Raw genomic sequence first — 22,090 nt, 5'->3', positions numbered from 1 at the left:
AAGGTTTGTGAGGCACGACCTCCCTTCACAAAACCATGCTGACTATCCTTGATCACATTATTCTTATCCAGATGTTCATAAATCCTATCCCTTCCAATTCTCTCTAAGATTTTGCCCACAACAGAAGTGAGACTCACCGGCCTATAGTTACTAGGGTTATCCCTACTCCCCTTCTTGAACAAGGGAACCATATTTGCTAGCCTCCAATCTTCTGGCACTATTTAGATGACACCTACTCTGCACTTGAGCTCCATCTATCCGCCTTTGATCCATACTCTTTGAATACTCTCGGAGTATCAAATATAACTTGTTTGAACCAGTAAATGGCCGTTCTGACATGAAAGGATTTGTAAGGTGGGGTTGCTTTACAATACTCATTAAACATACCAGTACTGCCTTGTCCTGTAGTGGCAATACTGCACATGTTAACCTGAGGACAGCACCTCCTGACTTCACAGATGTAAACAAAACTCATGTCCCTCTAAGGACCACTGGCTCACTGACATACCTCTGTGAAAACTAAACAGGTCACATTGACACGAACCCTACCCAGGCTATGTCAAATTTGTGACAAACCTCTAAATTACAATCGGGTTACCTTAAAAAGTATGCATGGTCTTTAATCTGGATGCAAAACCATAAAGAGCTTTGGTCATTGCTTTAAAATTTTTAAATAATCTATACTTGCTTGAATGTTTGAAAAGAATTAGTAAGATTTTGTATCAATTGTAAAGTGATCAATTGTAATTTTCTAGAATAATAAGCAATACTGATCCATGTAAACTGGCAACACATGACCTGGAAGCAGTACCACCAGGAACGATATGCAGCAAATAAACAGGAGAGATGCAGCGGAGGAGGAGAGCAGAGAAGGTACATTTTCAAGGAGATGTGTACATTATGTTAAGAAATAGGACAGCAAACTCATAAATGGTCTGGTTGGCCCTGTTTTACTAGGGCCAACCAGACCATTTAAAGGTTTATTAAAGGGATCCAATAAAAGAGTCCCTGGTGTATCTGTGCATCAAGACATTGCTGTAGCAGTGTGCCATTTGTCTGATGAACATCACACTCAAGAGCTGAATCAAGTTGGAAAGTGCAAGATCCTAATATTAGAGGCCTCAGTAGAGAACATTGGAAATGCATTTGGTATACAATATCATTGTTGCATCAACTATAGTCAGCTTTGTTATAATGTATGTTTCTTCAACGTGATTTAGCTTTAACGCGATAGAAGAATTTAGACCATTATTTGTAGAATGTAAACTCCCCTTGCCTGTATTGGCTATAATTTAATTCCGGCCCCATTAGTTTAAGTGGTGCTGCCATTGTGTGATTTTCTTTTAACACGAGATCACACTAGAACAGAATTATCGCGTTATATCAGAACCGACTATATTGCAAATAAAACTTACATTTAATTTGAAACACAATTTATATGAATTCATGTTTAATTTAATTCAATTCCAATTTGTGTTAAAGGTGGAGTTAATAAAACGAAATCTTGTTAATAGTTCCTTTACTTAAGGGTCATTCAGTAAATTTAGTTAATTTGCTATATGGTTTCCCTACAGTGATTGTCATAAAAGTGTTTAACATATGATACACTTGGAGGTTGTCAGCTTAAGGCTTAGTAGATTAAGAGAGTTTGAGTGGAAGAGGTTGTTTCCAGGAAATTATTACTCCTTCCCAACCCTGCCTTTTCATCCTAACAGCACAGTAACAGAAACACAGCTTCTTCCAAGGTCTTTCATATATTACAATGGGTTAACAGCATTAAACAGAACACTGTCAAAGGCAAAGAGAAAGGTGAAAAGGCAGATACAGAAAGAACAGTGTTGATTAGATCCCAGACTGTCGCTTCGGAAGTTCACTAATAAGTTTCAGTTTGTGATTTTAAATTATCCATTTGATAATGCAGCCAGCAAGACATCACACAAGTTCGACACAGGAATAGTAGGAGTAATTCTGACTTTGTGGGAAAGTGTGAAATGTTTGGGAGTAAGTCAGCAGCTCCTTTTTACACCTCTGTCCTGCTTTTATTTTCACCCTGAAGAGAATAAAGATAAAAATGAGGACAGATGTAAAATGGATTGGCTGTTTTGCAATCACTGAATTTAAACTATGTCAAAAATCTACCCTTGGTAATACTGATTCAGAATGAATGGAAAATAAAAGAAACTTCAGCTTTAAGTTGGAAGTAGAGGCAATTTGAATTAGAAAGTTAGATGGGGAAAAAAAATCATCTGTCTAGAAATAGTAATATTATCCACTCAATGAAAAATTATGTTTCAGATGATTTTCAGGCATGGAAGGAACTGTCTGAATAAAAGCTGATTAATAAATTTGAAAACAAAAAATGCTGGAGCTCACAACAGGTCAGGCAGCATCTGTGGAGCGAAAGCAAGCTAATGTTCCGATTCTCCATCGGAGCTGAAGTGAAGTGTGGAGGAGGCAGTATTTGTGCAGTCGTGGGGGGATGGGGAATATAGGATTAGGTGATAGAATATAGGATTAAGTGATCGGAATATGAGAATGGCAGAACAATAGTGCATCGAACTGTCAGACTGGAAAGAAAAGACAGCCCCACTGGGGTGATGGGAGGGCAGAGAGGATATGGTTACAGAGAATGTAACAAGGAAAGCTAAAAGAGAGGGAAGGAATGGGAGTGGATTTGCAGTTTGATGGTGTTGAGCTCAATGTTAAGTCCAGAAGGTTGTAAGCTGTCTAGTCTGAAGATGAAATCTCGTTCCTCCAGTTTGCACTGGGATTCACTGGAGCACTGCAACATGCTGAGGACAGGCAAGTGGGCAGGCGAGCAGGACACTGTGTTAAAATGGCCAGCTACAGGAAGGTCAGGGTCATGCTTATGCACAGACCAGAGATGTTCTACAAAGTAGCAAAGTTGAAGGCTAGTTTGGAGTATAAATGAACAGATTCTAATTTCTTGCAGTTTGCATTTTGTTCTTATTTGTCTTCCATCAACTCAAGAATTACACAATGTCAGACTAATTCTGTGCGTATTCTGTAGAGAGTACAAAATGAGGAATCTTGATGGTCAGTGACTGCTGTGTTTCCTTTGACTGATAGCAAGATTAAACATTCAACGATGCAGACAGACTCTCTTATGTAAAGCGGCAACAGAAAGACAGGCTTGAGTTTATATAACACACTGCATGGTGTCCCAAAGCACACTGCAGCCAACAAAATATGTGCAGTCACTGTTTGCTGTAGAAAACGCAATAGCTAATCTGCATCCGGTAAATTCCTACAAACTGTGATGGCGTGATAATAACAAGATAATTTGTTTTAATGGTGTTGATGGTACGATAAATATTGCCCAGGACTCAAAAGTAAAGATCCCCCTTTCCAGTTCTAGATAAGAAGGTGGAATATTATAAGGAGAGGGCTGATAGGGTTGGGATTTTAATGTCTCCTCCTCTGACTGAGCAGCACTCTCTCAGTGATTCTTTAGAAGTGTTAGCCTGCATTTTACAATCTGGCCACAAACACGATCTCCATTATCCACACTCCAGACACATCTACACAATTATCTTCCAGTGTTTCCTTGGGCAAGAGTGAGCAAATGGTAACAGTTTGAAGAACTCTTCGGAGCTTGCTGATGAAGTGTGTTTACTGAAGCATAAGAATTGAGAGTCCTGATCTCTCACTCCTAATGTCGCAATTTATCCCTTTTCAACCCTGCATCCCACTTTTGGGAAATTGCTGTTGGATATTGAAGTTTGGTCATCCAATGCATGAATGAAGCCATACAAGTCAAAATTCCTTCACGTCAGTGATTGCTTGGGCTTGTGCCATTATTTGGTTATTGTTGGCTCTTGGAATCTCTCTTATTTCTATTAAAGGCTTAAGGAAACAAATGAACCAAAAGTCACTCACCCTTTCACCTTCCTCAGGAAAATCTGTTGCTATGTGTTGCCTGGTTTTGGGTTTTTTCTTCCCCTCCCCCCAAGTTGGCTTCCAACATCATTGCTGTTGTAATGCTTTCCTAAACGTTTTCCCATCCAATTCGGAGAAACGTGGCAGGCAATGAAATATTTCACATCATTGGCTCCTTTCGTTACACAATCAAACTAGCTGGAATTGGGAAGTAAAATCAGGGATGGAATTCTGTAGGGGGTTCGGAGCAATATTGATATTAGTGGCAGAATCAGGTGTGGTGTTCAGTGAAGCCCATTACAATGTGTACCTTGCAACAGAAGCATTTAATAAATGATATTAACAATAATCAGGATAATATAGCACAAAAGAGCACCACAGAGTTCATGGCTGACAGTGCCAGATTCAACTCAGACCAACAGATAAATGTTCCATTTTTTTCTATTATTTATGTAACTTCCAATTTGAGAAGAAAAATGGTTCTAAACTCTCTTGTTATGCTTTCCACCTTAACAAGCAATATTTTAAACACAAATGTGAAGCATATAGTTATAAGTGACAATGCAAACCTGGCATTAATATGTCTTGTGTCAACTCATTACACTCATACACAGTGTTTGGATCCCTTATCAAAATTAGACCTGAACCATCAAAGTGATAGACCATGACATAGGATACTATTGTCCATATATTTCCCATTCATAGAATGGTTTATTGTACAGTCTGTCAATTTGTATGTACTAACATTACACATTAGCTTTTCCAGGCACTAAGCAACTCTTTGGCTTAATTGGTTTTTCAACAAAGGCATTGAAATAAACAAAGCAAACTAATTTAGGACATGTTTCTCATTAAAACATTGACTTGGTCTGATTGCAGAATCAGTGATGTGTCTTGTTTGTTGCTGCCAGAGAACAATAGTATGTCCCCAAGGGTGTTGCTGGCTAAGACCAATTTCCAATTTGGATGTACCCTATTTGACCTGACATGCAACAAATAAAACCCTGTAAATTTGTTAAAAGTCCTCTATGATCATTTTGATTCATGCAAGGCTCACCTACATGTTTTTTTTTTAAAAATCCTCCAACATCTTCTCTCTCCAGAAACTCAATTAGCTGTCTCTTTAGTGCAGTTTGTGCTGCAGTTGCTGTGAATGGCATTGCAGTTGTTTGGTGAAAACCATTTTTGCTCACAAACTGTTCTGTATCCACCTCAGATCATTTCTTTTTCATGCAAGAACTGTTTAGGAACTGACGACGGCAAACAATTTAACATCTAACTAATTAAATCTGCCTCTTCCTGATTGTTATTACTCAGAAATATGTTGTACACTGTCAGTGACAAAATCTTTGATATAAAGAGGGAGGAAGAAAGAGAAAGATTAAAACTTCATCATAATTTGTAACATGCAGCCTTTTTTTGATATCTTATTTGAACAACCAATTTTACGCTAGGATGTAGGAACTGCTTTAATTATCCTTTTATGAATAGGTGCCCTGCCTTTGTTTTCCAAAGTAATGCAAGAACCTCTTTTGAAAAATCTCTTCATCTGAGTTTTCATCCAAGAACTTTTTATTTCCCTATTCGCTGTTGAATGCTGTTTCAATATTCAGTTTGTAGTTCTGCTTCTCTTATTGCTGTACTGTCATTTCCTTTCAAGTGGAACACTTTCTATTCTGGCCCAGTTAAAGCTGATTGAAAGACTGCTTGTTCACATTTACATGCCTGCCATTCCAGCTCTTTGATAGGGTGAATGATTGATCTACCTGCATTTACTCGTCCAATTGGAGGCAACTGTTCTTCAGCTGTGCCTCAGGTGAGTGAATCTTCCTTCACAGTTGCAGCAAAACCTCCTCCCAAAATTTACCACAAACTAAGAGCATTCCTAAATGATTCAAGAACTTATCTCAGCCCAGTGTGAGGCCAGCACACTAAATTCCACATAGTTCAGCAGCTGATTGGCAACTTCAAACATGATGAATAGTGTGACAATGAAATCATCAAACTGGAGTGGTAAGGATTTTTCTTTTGAGGCTGCGGTTAATAGGATCGATAAGTGAACCATTTCTCCCCATGTAACCTGTACTATACCTGGTTAGGAACTTTATCATGATGATACAGATAACAAAAGGCAGGAAGATGATGGGTAAATTCATAGACTTTTAAAGCACAGGAGGAGACCATTTAGCTGTCTGAATGAACAGGGTTCCATTCTCTGCTCTTTCTCTAGCCTTCTTTTTATTAGAAAAAATAAGTGTCAGTGTACGTCTAACTTAACGTTCTCTGCCTTCCACTATGCCACTCCATTAAGACACTACATAAAACATAACAATATGATCAGCCCTTTGAAAACCATCCTTCAGAAAATTGCCTTGTTTGCCATTCAGTGTTTTTGTATTACATCTCTGCGTGTGGTATGTTGGAAAGTTTTGTTCCGATTAGAGGTGCCATATAAGTGTTGTTAAAAGCTGGACATGAATTCCACTGCTGTTTGGGGAAAGGAATCCTCATCTGAAAAACTTCTCTGTGAAAAATCAGGAAACTTACTCAACTTTTAAGGGGATGGTTAAATCATAGAACAATTAGAAGCGGGAAATTTGCTAAGGCATTGGAACAGCAACTTCACTAGCCCTACTCCGCTTTACTCTTGTTGTTTTTGATCCTTTTGTCAATCAACTTTAATCAAGTTAAATTTAAGCCACATGGTTATCAATTCTTCAACCATGGAAACAATTTCTATTTATTCTATCTAAATCTGTCATAATTTTACACACACCCATCAAATCCCCTCATGGCTGTAAGGAGAACGACCCCATCTTCTTTACAATCTTTCATCCCCCGAGTAGTTCTGTAAATCTCTTCTAAAACTTTTACAAAGCCTTCAAATTTGCCAGATTCCACTGTGAGATCAAATTGTTTGATATAGGTTCAGAAAAACCTAATGGCGCTTGTACTTTCTGCATCAGTACTACATTTTACAACCGTGTCTTGGTCAGACAATTACATACAACTTGATCATTCATGTGATGCAACCAACTCTGCTTTTTTTCAATTTGGCTCAGTGCAACAATATCCAAAAGACTTGAACCTCACAAACACTGTAAGCAATGGCCCCATGCACAAATGAGGATATCTTGAACTATCAGTGACACATGGATGATGAATGCACGACTCTGGTTTCTCATCCAAATTTCAAATTGGCAAAATCTTCCAATAAACTATAAATTTGTCAGTAGCAGTGTTCCCATGCATTCACTCTTCTTGTCCTTCCAAGTAGTTAGAGGTTGTGGGTTTGGAAGGTGCTACAGAAGGTGTCTTGGTAGTTCCTGCAATGCATCTTATATGCTGTCATTATGTGATGATGATGGACTCACTCCTTACTATCATCCCAGAAGCAGGTAATCAGAGACCAATTAGAGTCATAGAAATGTACAGCATGGAAAAACCCCTTCAGTACAGCTCATCCATGCAGACCAGACATCCCAATCTAACCAGTCCCAATTGTCAGCATTTGGTCCATATCCCTCTAAACCCTTCCTATTCATCTCCCCATCCAAATGCCTTTTAAATGTCATAATTGAATTTGCTTCCACCACTTCCTCTGGCAGCTCATTCCACACATGCACCACCCTCTATACAAAAGTTACTCCTCACTTTCCCCTTTCACTTTACACCTATGCCATCTTGTTTTGTAGTCCCTCATCCTAGTAAAAACAAAGCTTGGCTGTTCATCCTATCCATGCCCCTCATAATTTTATTAACGCTATAAAGTCACCTTTCAGCCTCTGATGCTCCAGGGAAAAAAAAAGTCCCAGCCTAGTTAGCCTCTCCCTATAACTCAAACCCTCCAGTCCCATCAACATGCTTGTAAATCTTTTCTGCACTCTCTGAAGTTTAACATCATCTTTCCTACAGAAGGGCAACCAGATTTGTACGCATTATTCCAAATGTGACTGATGGCCTGTACAGCCACAACATGACATCCTAACTTCTATGCTCAATGTTCTGACAAATAAAGGTAAGCATACTAAATGCCTTCTTCACTACCCTGTCTATCTGCAACTCCACTCCACAACTCCTGTACCCCCTAGGTCTCTTTGTTTGGTAACACTCCCCAGGGCCCTTCCATTATCTGTATAAGTCCTGCCTTAGTTGCCTTTCCAAGATGCAATAGCTCACATTTATCTAGACTAAGCTCCATCTGCCAATCCTTTGCTCATTGACCCATCTGATCAAGGTCACGTTGTATTCTAAGATGATCTTCTTCTCTGTCCACTACACCACCTGTTTTGGTGTCATCTGCAAACTTACTAACCAAATCTTTTATATTCACATCCAAATCATTTATATAAATGATGAAAAGCGGTAGACCCAGCACTGATTCTTGTGGCACAAAACTGGTCATAGGCCTCCAGCTTGAAAAGCAACCTTCTACCACTACCCTCTGTCTCCTACCTTAAAGTCAATTTTGTATCCAAATGGTTGGCTCCTGCTGAATCCCAAGGGATCTAACTTTACTAAGCAGTCAACCATGCAGAACCTTGTAGAATGCTTTGCTGAAGTCCTGATAGGCAACGTCTATCACTCTGCCTTCATCAACCTTCGTTGTCACCTCTTCAAAAAACTCATTTAAGTTAGTGAGACATGATTTCCCACACACAAAGCCATGCTGAGTATCCCTTCCCTTTCCAAACACATGTAAATCACATCCCTCAGAGTCCTTTCCAAAAACACACTCACCACTGACATAAGGCTCACCTGTCTATAGTTCCCTGGCTTTTCCTTACAGCCTACTGAGATACAGGCTGCTAGACTAGATGGGATTGAGGTTCACAAGGAGGAGCTGTTAGCAATTCTGGAAAGTGTAAAAATAGATAAGTCCCCTGGGCCAGATGGGATTTATTGGAGGAGTCTCTGGAAAGCCAGGGAGGAGATTGCCGAGCCTTTGGCTTTGATCTTTATGTCATCATTGTTTACAGGAATAGTGCCAGAAGACTGGAGGATAGCAAATGTTATTCCATTGTTGAAGAAGAAGAGTAGAGACAACCCTGGAAATTAAAGACCTGCGAGCCTTACTTCGAGTGTGGGTAAAGTGTTGGAAAGGGTTATAAGAGATAGGATTTATAACCTGTTAGAGAGGAATAAATTGATTAGGCATAGTCAACACGATTTTGTGAAGGGTAGGTCGTGCCTCACAAACCTTACTGAGTTCTTTGAGAAGGTGACCAATCAGGTGGGTGAAGGTAAAGCGGTTGATGCGGTGAATATGGATTTCAGTAAGGTGTTTGATAAAGTTCCCCACGGTAATCTATTGCATAAAATATGGAGGCATGGGATTGAGGGTGATTTAACAGTTTGGATCAGAAATTGGCTAGCTGAAAGAAGACAGAGGATGGTGGTTGATGGGAAATATTGATCCTGGAGTTCAGTTACTAGTGGGGCACCACAAGGATCTGTTTTGGGTCCACTGTTGTTTGTCATTTTTATACATAACCTGGATGAGGGGTAGAAGCATGGCTTAGTAAATTTGTGGATGACACTAAGGTCGGTAGAGTTGTGGATAGCGTTAAAGGATGTTATAGGTTACAGAGAGACATAGATAAGCTGCAGAGCTGGGCTGAGAGGTGGCAAATGGAGTTTAATGTGGAAAAGTGTGGTGATTCACTTTGGAAGGAGAAACAAGAATGCTGAGTACTGGGCCTATGGTAAGATTCTTGACAGAGAGATCTCTGTGTCCAGGTACACAGATTCCTGTAAGTTGCCACCCAGGTTGATAGGTTTGTTAAGAAAGCATGCTTTAATTGGTGAAGGGATTGAGTTTCAGAACCATGAGATCATGCTGCAGCTGTTAAAATGTCTGTTGCGGCCACATTTGGAGTATTGTTTATAGTTCTGGTCACCACATTATAGGAAGGATGAGGAAGCTTTGGAAAGAGTTCAGAGGAGATTTACTAAGCTGTTGCCTGGTATGGAGAGAAGGTCTTATGAGGAAAGGCTGAGGGACCTGAGGCTGTTTTTGGTAGAGAGAAGAAGGTTGCGAGGTGACTTAATTGAAATATATAAGATAATCAGATGGTTAGATAGATTGGACAGTGAAAGCCTTTTTCCTAGGATGGTGATGGCTAGCACAAGGGGACATAGCTTTAGATTGGTGATAGAGGGATGATAAATATAGGTCACATGTCAGAGGCAGTTTCTTTACTCCGAGAGTAGTAGGGGCGTGGAATGCACTGCCTGCAACAGTAGTAGACTTGCCAACTTTAAGGGCATTTAAACGATTATTGGATAGACATATGGATGAGAATGGAATAGTGTAAGTTAGAATGGCTTCAGATTGGTTCCACAGATCAGTGCAATGTCGAGGACCGAAGGACCAAAGGGCCTGTACTGCGCTGTAATGTTCTATGTTCTATGTCCTTTCTTTAATAATGGCACTACATTAGCCACTCTCAAGTCTACTGGCACTTTGACCTTTGCTCTCGATGATACAAATATCTCAGTAAGGGGTCCAGCAATTTCTTCCTTAGTTTCCCACAAAGTTCTAGGATACACCTGTTCCTGTCCTGGGGATTTAGTTACTTTTATACATTTTAAGACCTCCAGCACATCCTCTTCTGTAATATGAACTCTTTTCAAGACATCACTATTTATTTTCCCAAGTTCCTTGGCTTCCATGTCCTTCTCCACAGTAAATACTAACACAAACTATTCATTTAGTATCTCACCCATCTCCTGTGGTTCCATGCACAGATGGCCACACTGATCTTTAAGGGGGCCTATTCCTGGAGAAGGGCTTATGCCCGAAACGTCGATTCTCCTGCTCCTCGGATGCTGTCTGGCCTGCTGTGTTTTATCAGCATCACATTTTTCAACTCTGGTCTCCAGCATCTGCAGTCCTCACTTTCTCCCAGGGGGCCTATTCTTTCCCTAGTTCCTCTTTTGCCCATAAAGTGCATGTAGAATCCCTTTGAATTACGTTTAGCCCTATTTGCCAAAGCTAACTCATGTTCCCTTTTTGCCTTCTTGATTACTCTCATAAGTACACTCCAACTACCTTTAACTCCTCACGGGATTCACTCAATCCCAGCTGCCAATTCCTGATATATATCTCCTTCTTTATTTATGGATGCTCCATTTACCAGGGCCTCAATTTCTCTAGTCATCCACCTACCAGCCTTGCCCTTCACACTAACAGGAACATGCTGTCTCTGAACTCTTGTTATATCATTCTTAAAGGTTTCCCACTCTCCAACTGTCCCTTTACCTGTGAATAGCCTCTGCCAATCAACTTTTGAAAGTTCCTGTCTGATGCCATAAAAAAAATGGCTTTAATCCGATTTAGAATCTTTTTATCAGTTTCATTCTTTTCCGTAACTATTTTAAAACTAATAAAATTATTATCACTTTCCCCGAAGTGCTCCCCCACTGACACCTCGGTCACTTGCCCTGCCTTATTTCCCAACAGAAGTTCACCTGTTGCTCCTTCTGTCATAGGTACATCCATGTATTGAATAAAAACTTTTTTCTTATACATATTTCGCACATTCTTTTCCATCTATTCCCTTAATACTTTGGAAGTCCCAGTCAATGTTTGGAAAGTTAAAATCCTCTACTATTAAAATTCTGTTATTCTTACAAATATCTGAAATCTCCTTATATATTTGCTTCTCAATTTCCTGGTAACTACTGGAAGGGGGCCTATAATACAATTATTTCTCAGTTCGACCCAAATAACTTCATTGGATGGTCTCCTAGGAACATCTTCCCTATGTACAACTGTAATGTTATCCCTGACCAAAAGCACCTCCTCTCTTGCCCCCCTTTCTATCCTTCCTATACCACTAATAACCTGGAACATTAAGCTGCCAGTTCTGTCCATCTCTGAGCCACATTTCTGTAATAGCTACCTCAATTATCTCCAAAAAGGTCTCTGCAATGTTCCATCTGATTGGTGAGTCAAAACGATTCAAGAAAAAAACCAAAACTTTCCACACCATGTCATTTCCATTGCAGCAAGGTATGGCTCAGTGGTTAGCACTGCTACCTTAGGGCGCTGGGGACCTGGCTTTGATTCCAGCCTTGGGTGACTGCCTGTGTGGAGTTTACATGTTCTCCTCATTTCTGCATAGGTTTGCTCTGGTTATCTCCCACAGTCCCAAGATGTGCAGGTTAGGTGCATTGGCCATGGAAATGCAGAAGGATAGTGTAGAGTGGTGGATGTGGGTGGGATGGATGCTGTTTACTGGGTCAGTGTAGACACGATGGGCCAAATGGCCTGCTCGCGCACTGTAGGGATTCAATGAAGATCCCTTCAATTGTTCACATGAGACATGATCATGTCGGATTCAAGGAGTACTTTATCTCAGCAATTGAATTCATACACTTATTTAATTATTTTCAAAAAAGTTGGTTGAGGAGAATAAATGGGGAGTAAAGTAGGATAGAAATCAAGGTGGAATCAATACAAGTACACTGCAAATCAGAAACATCAAAGGGAATGATAGGAGCAGGGAATGGGTTCACAAAAAGCAAAAGTTTAAAGGCAGAGGAAGTGAACTGGTTGAAAGCAAGGTTTTCATTTCATAACTCTATCATTATCAGACCAAAGCTTTGTGCAAACAAGCCCATATCCCATTGACGTCAGTGAAGAACACAAGATGAGAAAAAGCAAGTGTTTTTATTTCCTTTTATGGGAAAGCAGACATTCATCAGCAAGGCCAGCATTTATTGCTCATCCCTTTTCACCCTTGAACAGCTTAGCTTGTTACACCTCTCCAGGAGACTGTTAGGAGTCAACCACAATACAGTGGCTCTGTTGTCGCATATCGACAAATGTAAGTATGGTAGTTTTCCTTCCCAAAGAGCGATAAGCCAACCGGAAGGTACCATTTCTGAAACTAGGTTTTCAACTCCAGATTCATGAAGAGAATTTGAATTCCCATCAGCTGTCAAGTGGGATTAGTGGTCATGTGGGATTAGCTGTCATGTGTCATGTGGGAATAGCTGACATGTGTCATGTGGGATTAGCTGTCATGTGTCATGTGGGATTAGCTGTCATGTGTCATGTGGGAATATCTGACATGTGTCATGTGGGATTAGCTGTCATGTGTCATGCGGGATTAGCTGACATGTGTTATGTGGGATTAGAATTTACCTGCAATCACAAAACCCTCATGCATTGCAATCCAAGCAGATTACAAAACCTGTCCAGGTCATTGGTTGTTGCAAATTAATCCGAGCAATCTCTGCCAAGCAAAAATGATCACAGGTGATCTTTATAGTGTCAAAGGATTATGTGGTATAGATACAGTGTCCCTATTTTTGGGCCAGGTGACCCAGGTTCAAGTCCCACTTGCTCCAGAGGTGTGTCATAATGTCTCTGATTAGTTGATGTAAAAAAGAAATCCACAATTCAAAAAGGGACCGTGTGGTGCAGTGATGGTATACCTACCTCTGAGTCAGGAAACATGGGTTCAAGTCTCACCTGCTCCAGAGTTGTGTACTAACATCTCTGAATAGATTGAATAGGAAAAGACAAATGCACAATCACAATTCCAGGGTCTCATTGTCTGCCCAGAGGTGTGGAGCTACTTCCCTCTCATTTTGAACATGATGCAACATGAAATGCTGGCTGTACTAAACGTTATGAGGGACCTTATGAGATGACATGACTTCAGTGATCTTACCTGCAAGTAAAATTCTGTTGTACCTTTTGTGACATGCTTGTGTTGGCTACTTGTGATTAAGGTTTATAAGATAAAAGGCGTATAGGAAGGGTTAGGGTTAGGGATAGGGTTAGGATTAGGGTTAGGGTTAGGATTAGGGTTAGGGTTAGGGTTAGGATTATGGAAAGGTATCTCATGACTGTACTTTCAAAAGCCTCCATATTCGACTATGGAGGACTATTGAAGATAATGATAAACTGTCCATTGTGTGGGTTATGACTACAACTGCTCACATTACTACAGTGCTGTTTTGTTCCTGACATTCCTTGCATAGGTTCATTGGAACCATCACCAGTGGATCCAGCCACCACCAGGGTTCCCACCACTACACAACAAAATTAAGGTGGACCAGTTGCACCAGCAACACCCTCCAACAGCAGCCTCCACACAAAGAAATGATAGCTGGAGGTCCCCTCAGGATGTGCAGGAGGTACAGGAGGCCAAGCATCAATCATCTACAATGTCATTTCCTCCAGATGAGTGAGGGCACACTTACAAGATGGTGTCAGATGCCTGAGCATGACTTGTGACCTGAGGAGGGAGTGGCCTTCGAGGGGACAGCCGCACTCCAATGTTATGCAATTGGCCGCTTGCATGAATCGACTGAGGTCCTGTATGGCGTCTCTCAGTCCTCAACCCCACAGATGTATCCATATAGTTTGTACCAGATCTCACCTTCCATCTTGTTTCCCTGTGATGCAGGAAGTCTTGCTAACATAGCCCTCCCAGGCCAGGGGCTATGCACACGTTATATTGATGGCGCCATGTCATAATGTGGCAGACGTCATGAACGGAAAATCTTTGGGTCATCCATGATCATTTTTATCAGATTTTGAGTCTGCATCAGTTGCCCTTGGAGCTGCCATAACATCGAGAACTCTCAAGTTCCTGTTTCCTTTCAAGGGTAGTTACTGGGCAACAAGGGCTACTCTCCATGACCATGGCTGATGACTCCATAATGGAAACCCCTTACATCAAGTGTGAATATGACACAGCCCATTCTTCCACCAGGGATATCATGAAGCAGAGGAATGGCCTCCTGAAGGTGAGGTGGGTGGGAGAGCACCTTGTGGTACAGTTCAGACAGACTGTATCACATATCTCCTGTTCCCTGTGCTCTGCACAACTGGGACAGTCAAAGAGAGGATGTGATGGATGCTGAAGTACTGGGAGAGAGGCAGCACTCCTCCAAGGAGGAAGATGAGGATATTGAGCAGGAAGAACTTCACTTTTATCATGAGAAAATGATGCAGAGTCAAGGACTACAAGCCAGGCAGAACTTAGTTGATGTCTGTTTTGAATCAAACTGAATTGGGTGAAGTCGAAGGCTGAGGAGTGACCTTATAGAGGTTTATAAAATCATGAGGGGCATGGATAGGATAAATAGACAAAGTCTTTTCCCTGGGGGCGGGGAGTCCAGAACTAGAAGGCATAGGTTTAGGGAGAGAGGGGAAAGATATAAAAGAGACCCACGGAGTAACATTTTCATGCAGGTGGTGGTATGTGTATGGAATGAGTTGCCAGAGGAAGTGGTGGAGGCTGGTACAATTGCAACATTTAAAAGGCATCTGGATGGGTATATGAATAGGAAGGGTTTGGAGGGTTATGGGCCGGGTGCTGGCAGGTGGGACTAGATTGGGTTGGGATATCTGGTCAGCATGGACGGGTTGGACCGAAGGGTCTGTTTCCATGCTGTACATCTGTATGACTCTTCGACTCTAAGTCACCATTCTTTGACATATAATCTCGTTGCTGATTGAAAGGCAAACTATCCCTGATGAAAGGTTTCTGCTTATTTACCCTAGCTACACCCTTCATAATTGTGTTCCCATTAATCAGGTCCCATGTCAGCCTTTTCTACTGTTGGGAAAGCCCCAATTCCAGCTTACCCAGTCTCTCTTTGTAGCTGAAGAGACACTGCAACCCAGGCAGCATCCTGGTGAATCCCCTCTGCATCCCCCACTGGCACAGAGTAGAGCCAGGGATTGTTGCGGATTGGAAGCCTGGTGCCAGTGTGGTCTGCTACACTGGTCTCTTTGCTACAATGCTGGCCTTTTTTTTTCTGTATTGTCTAAAATCATGTAACAAAACAAGCTGTGCCTCGGTACTTTTGTATCTGAGTTGGCGGTGTAATTGGTGACTATAAACTTTCCACTATACTCATTGAATATATGTGACAATAATGGCTATTCAAGTCCTAATTATAATTCCAGTACAATCACATTATTTTTACAATGAGGTGACCAGAACTGCACACAGTTCTCCAGCTGTGGCCTTAAAAGCATCTTGTATGGCTCCATCATAACCATGTTACTCTTGTTTTCAGTGCTCAGCTAATAAACCTGAATATCCTATATATCTTCTTAACCACCTTATCTACCTTTCTGTTGCCTTCAAGCAAGTGTGGCCATGCGCACCAAAGCCCCTCTGATCCTGTCGAATAGATTGAGAAGGATGTTGCTGGAATGGAAGGGTTTGGGTTGTAGGGAGAGAGGAACTTTCCTCCCTGGTACATCAGAAACTGAGGGGTGACTTTATGGAGGTTTATACAGAGCCTTGAGTTAAAGTTTCATCTGCAAGTCTTGACCACAGATTCAGTTGCAGGTGCGTTGTATTCTCAGAGATGCTGTCCTTAGCTTGCCGTGTGTCTACTGTAAGGTCAAGAAAAATAAAATCAGATACAAGGACCCAGAGTCAGATTCCAAGTTGGCCCAGTGTGTTTAAACACTCCTGGCTTGTGACACGGTTTGAATATTGCAACCTCAGCATCGTCAGCAAAGCAACCACACACTGGTTGGTTCATCATATCACGCAAGTCAAGGCAAGACCCCTGAAAATAACACGACTGTTGGTTAATGAGAAAGCTATGATCCTTTCCTATAGGGTGTTGGTTCATTTGTTCATTTGTTCATTTATTCATTACTTCCTGTGCAAGCTGAAGAAAGCTCACCTCCCACACTCCATCCTCACCACATTCTACAGACGGTTCATTGAGAGTACCCTGAGCTGCTGCACCTCTACTTGGTTCGGGAGTTGCACCGTTTCGGATCATAAGACCTTACAACAGATAGTGAGGACAGCTGAGAAGATCATCGGTATCTCTCTCCCCTCCATTACAGACATTTACAAGACACGCTGCATCCAAAGGACTAAGAGCATCACGGAAGATCCCTTACACCCCTCACTCAAACCCTTCTCCCTCCTGCCATCTGGCAGAAGATACCGGAGCATTCGGTCTCTCACAGCCAGACTGTGCAACAGTTTCTTCCCCTAAGCCATCAGGCTCCTTAACACAGTATAATCGGACTCTTTCCTGGCTGAAATTCTTTGTACGACTTCATATTGCTGCTGGAAAAATGTCTATTACACTGTACCTTGCGTGTTTTGCTCTTCTTATGCACATTATGCCATGTACGATTGTGTCCATGTAGCACCCTCGGTCCTGGAGGAACGCTGTCTGGTTTTTACTGTATCAATTGCAGATGGTAAAAATGACAAATAAAACTCTATTCTATTCTATTCTATTCTACTTTACTACTCGTGAGTAGTCTGCCCAAAGGGAAAAGGAGATTACAGTGGTGCTGGAAAAGCACAGCAGGTCATGTAGCATCCGAGGCACAGGAAAATCGATGCTTTGGGGAAAAGCCTTTCACTCCTTTTGCCCGAAACATCGATTTTCCTGCTCCTTGGATGCTGCCTCACCTGCTGTGCTTTTCCAGAACCACTCTAATCTTGACTCTAATCTCCAGCATCTGCAGTTCCGCAAAGGGAAAAGGAGGTTGTTGAATCATTAACTGGTGATGCACTGCAGCAGGTTGGATAGGTTTATTTATAGATTCAGTTATCACATGATCTTCCACCAAGAATGAAATCACACTCCCACCATTGGTCCATCCCTTAAATAATGCACTCCATTTACATGGCTCGCTGCTGTGGAAAAGCTGCCAACACCATCAAAGATCCATCACACCCCAGTGATGATCTCCTACAACTTCTTCCGTCAGGCAGAAGGTACAGAAGCCTGAACACACGCTTCAGCAGGTTCAGGAACAGCTTCTTCCTGTTCATTATTAGGCTGACGAATGTACTCTCCAGCCTCAAATAATGCTGACCTTGCTTATGCTGATCTCACCTAGTCCATGCCCTGTGCAATGTAACCTGTACGCCTCTGTCTAAGTCTTTTTGATCTGTACATCCTTGGTAACTATGATCTGCCTTCACAGTTCCTGTACAAAACTTTCCGCTATACTTCAGTACAAATGACAATAAATCAATCAATCAATGCTTTCCCAAGGCCAATTGGAAAGGGAATCAAACATTTGTTATCCAGTTGGTTTAATCTTGATGACCATGAAGCAGTCTTTTCTCTGCAATAATTTCATAATCAGTAGGAGACAGCACTAGTTCAGAAAAGATTTACGAAGATGTTGCTGAGTTTGAAGAGTTTGAGCTATAAGGAGAGGCTGAATAGGCTGGGGCTGTTTTCCCTGGAGCATTGGAGGCTGAGGGATGACCGTTTAGAAGTTTATAACATCATGAGGGGGCATAGATAAGGGTGAATACCCAAGATGTGTTTCCAAGGATGAAGGAGTACAAAACTAGACAGCATAGGTTTAGGTGAGAGGGGAAAGATTTAGAATGGTCCTAAGGGGTAACCTTTCATGTAGAGTTCCTGTACAAAACTTTCCGCTATACTTCAGTACAAATGACAATAAATCAATCAATCAATGCTTTCCCAAGGCCAATTGGAAAGGGAATCAAACATTTGTTATCCAGTTGGTTTAATCTTGATGACCATGAAGCAGTCTTTTCTCTGCAATAATTTCATAATCAGTAGGAGACAGCACTAGTTCAGAAAAGATTTACGAAGATGTTGCTGAGTTTGAAGAGTTTGAGCTATAAGGAGAGGCTGAATAGGCTGGGGCTGTTTTCCCTGGAGCATTGGAGGCTGAGGGATGACCGTTTAGAAGTTTATAACATCATGAGGGGGCATAGATAAGGGTGAATACCCAAGATGTGTTTCCAAGGATGAAGGAGTACAAAACTAGACAGCATAGGTTTAGGTGAGAGGGGAAAGATTTAGAATGGTCCTAAGGGGTAACCTTTTCATGTAGAAGGTGGTGTGTGTGTGGAATGAGCTTCAAGAGAAGTTGATGCAATTATTGGTGCAATTACAACATTTAAAAAGCATTTGGATGGGTAAAGGACTTTTGCCCAAAACGTCTTTTTTCCTGCTCTTCAGATGCTGCTTGACCTGCTGTGCTTTTCCAGCACCACACTGATCTTGACTCTAATCTCCAGCATCTGCAATCTTCACATTCTCCACATAAATAGGAAGGGTTTACAGGGATATGGGCCAAATGCTAGCAAATGGGACTAGATTAGTTTAGGATATCTGGTCGGCATGGACGAGTTGGACTGAAGCGTCTATTTCCATGCTGTACATCTCTATGACTCTATTTCTTTTAATGCTGAAGTCAGAAATCTCATGGCACCAGGTTTAAATTATTTGAAATCACAAGGTTTTGGAGCTCTCCAAAACCTTGTGATTTCAAATAAACCTGTTGGACTATAACCTGGTGTCATGTGACCTCCGACTTTGTCCATCTGAGTCCAACACCGGCACCTCCACATCATTCTTTTATCGCTGCTGTGAATTTTCTTGCGAGCATTGGTCACAGTATAGTCCTGAAAATTGATCTCTATTTTCTAAAGAGTCCTGGACAATTTCTGGAGGGTTAATAACCCCAAAAAAGGAAAGGTTGATTGTGTGATTTCTGGATATCAGCAGGGAGTAGTGGTGATTCTCTAGTAAAAGGTCTGTATGAAACGGCCTGTGTAAATGACAGCACAACTGCAGCCAAACAAAAAGCTTATTAGCATTCGATTATGGGCAGTGGGGAATTTATTTATAGACCCATTTTTACCGGATGTCTCAATAAGCCTCAAACCTGTATACAGTAGGCTTCAGCCCAAGATAGAGAAAGCTGCCACATCACAGGTGACCATACGGCTAGGAAGAACTACCAGGAAGAATGGTCAGCCTAACAGATCTGCTGGCATAGTGCTTTTCAAAATTACAGGGCAGCATTTTCCCCTCCCTGGTGTGGAATGCTCAACGGTGTGGAAGGCGGGAAAAAAAAGAGAAAATAAAACTTTCAGATCTCCATGTCGAGGAAAAGGTTTTGTGATGTTTTCCTTAGTTTAAACAGCGACTTCAGAATAATGCTGTTGAGCAGCAATTGTCTTATTCCCGGGCATTTTATGTCTCATTAAGAGACATTGGGCGGCACGGTGCCACAGTGGTTAGCACTGCTGCCTCACAGCGCCAGAGACCTGGGTTCAGTTCCCGCCTCAGGTGACTCTGTGTGGAGTTTGCACATTCTCCCAGTGTCTGCGTGGGTTTCCTCCGGGTGCTCCGGTTTCCTCCCACAGTCCAAAGATGTGCCGGTCAGGTGAATTGGCCATGCTAAATTGCCCGTAGTGTTAGGTAAGGGGCAAATGTATTGGTGGGTTGCACTTCGGCGGGTCGGTGTGGACTTGTTGGGCCGAAGGGCCTGTTTCCACACTGTAAAGTAATCTAATCTAATCTAATATAAAAGACCCCAAATTTGCTTCGCTATAAGCACTATTTCCAATTCTTCTCTCATTCTTCAAGAAACTACGCAGCACAAATTCCCAATCAATGGGTACCCCGTGGCTGCAGCTCGCCAATGGGTACCCCATGGCTGCAGCTCGCCAATGGGTACCCCATGGCCACAGCTCGCCAATGGGTACCCCGTGGCTGCAGCTCGCCAATGGGTACCCCGTGGTTGCAGCTCGCCAATAGATACCCTGTGTCTGCAGCTCGCCAATAGATACCCTGTGTCTGCAGCTCGCCAATGGGTACCCCGTGGTTGCAGCTGCCAATGGGTACCCTGTGTCTGCAGCTCGCCAATGGGTACCCCGTGGCTGCAGCTCGCCAATGGGTTTCCCGTGGCTGCAGCTCGCCAATGGGTACCCTGTGGCTGCAGCTCGCCAATGGGTACCCCGTGGCTGCAGCTCGCCAATGGGTACCCTGTGTCTGCAGCTCGCCAATAGATACCCTGTGTCTGCAGCTCGCCAATGGGTACCCCGTGGCTGCAGCTCGCCAATGGGTACGCCGTGGCTGCAGCTCGCCAATAGATACCCTGTGTCTGCAGCTCGCCAATGGGTACCCCGTGGCTGCAGCTCGCCAATGGGTACCCCGTGGCTGCAGCTCGCCAATAGATACCCTGTGTCTGCAGCTCGCCAATAGAAACCCTGTGTCTGCAGCTCGCCAATGGGTACCCTGTGTCTGCAGCTCACCAATGGGTACCCTGTGTCTGCAGCTCGCCAATGGGTACCCCGTGGCTGCAGCTCGCCAATGGGTACCCCGTGGCTGCAGCTCGCCAATAGATACCCTGTGTCTGCAGCTCGCCAATGGGTACCCCGTGGCTGCAGCTCGCCAATAGATACCCTGTGTCTGCAGCTCGCCAATGGGTACCCCGTGGCTGCAGCTCGCCAATAGATACCCTGTGTCTGCAGCTCGCCAATAGAAACCCTGTGTCTGCAGCTCGCCAATGGGTACCCTGTGTCTGCAGCTCACCAATGGGTACCCTGTGTCTGCAGCTCGCCAATGGGTACCCCGTGGCCGCAGCTCGCCAATGGGTACCCCGTGGCTGCAGCTCGCCAATGGGTACCCCGTGGCTGCAACATCCTCATAAACCTTCTCTGTACCCTCTCCAAAGCATCCACATCCTTTTGTGGCAACCAGAACTGTACACAACATTCTAAATGCGGCCAATCCAATGCCTTGTACAATTTTAACATGACCTGCCATGTTTTATACTCAATACTCCATTGATGAAGGCAAGCATACCATAAGCCTTCTTGACCACTCTATCCACCTATGCAGCAATGAACCTGAATTCCCAGATCTCTCTGCTCATCATCTTTTCCCAATGCTACCCAACAGTTTTACCACAGCCACATCCCTGAGCACACCATGGACACTACTTCCCCTGCATCATTCGTCCACACAATTCAGCATCAGCACACCAACAGCTTCAGTACATCATCATACCTGCTCATGGACCACCTCACATAATATACAACCCTTCAACAATCTATCTTGGAACTCAGATTTGCAAGTTCCTGCCAAGTCAGTTGTTGTACAAGGACCGAAGTGCAGCTCATGCATCTGCATAGGGCTCTGTGGTCCCTATGAACTTTCAGCCTTCCCTCATTTCTTAGCTGGCTTTCTTAACACTTTGCGCTCACTTAGAATCTGACGGTCTCTGTCTACTTCACATTGCTTTCTACGTCTATATTCTCTGACTTCAGCACTGACATGCAGGCCGTCAGCCTCTCGGGCTTGAATTGCTTTTCAGTGCAGAGGGTGGTGCAGGCAGCATGTCACTATGGGGAGAACTGAACAGTTTGGAGGGGGAACATGTTGCTGTCTG

This window comes from Chiloscyllium plagiosum, chromosome 23 (genome assembly GCF_004010195.1).
Source record: "Chiloscyllium plagiosum isolate BGI_BamShark_2017 chromosome 23, ASM401019v2, whole genome shotgun sequence".
Classification (NCBI taxonomy): Eukaryota; Metazoa; Chordata; class Chondrichthyes; order Orectolobiformes; family Hemiscylliidae; genus Chiloscyllium; species Chiloscyllium plagiosum.
This window is presented reverse-complemented; position numbering follows the sequence as displayed.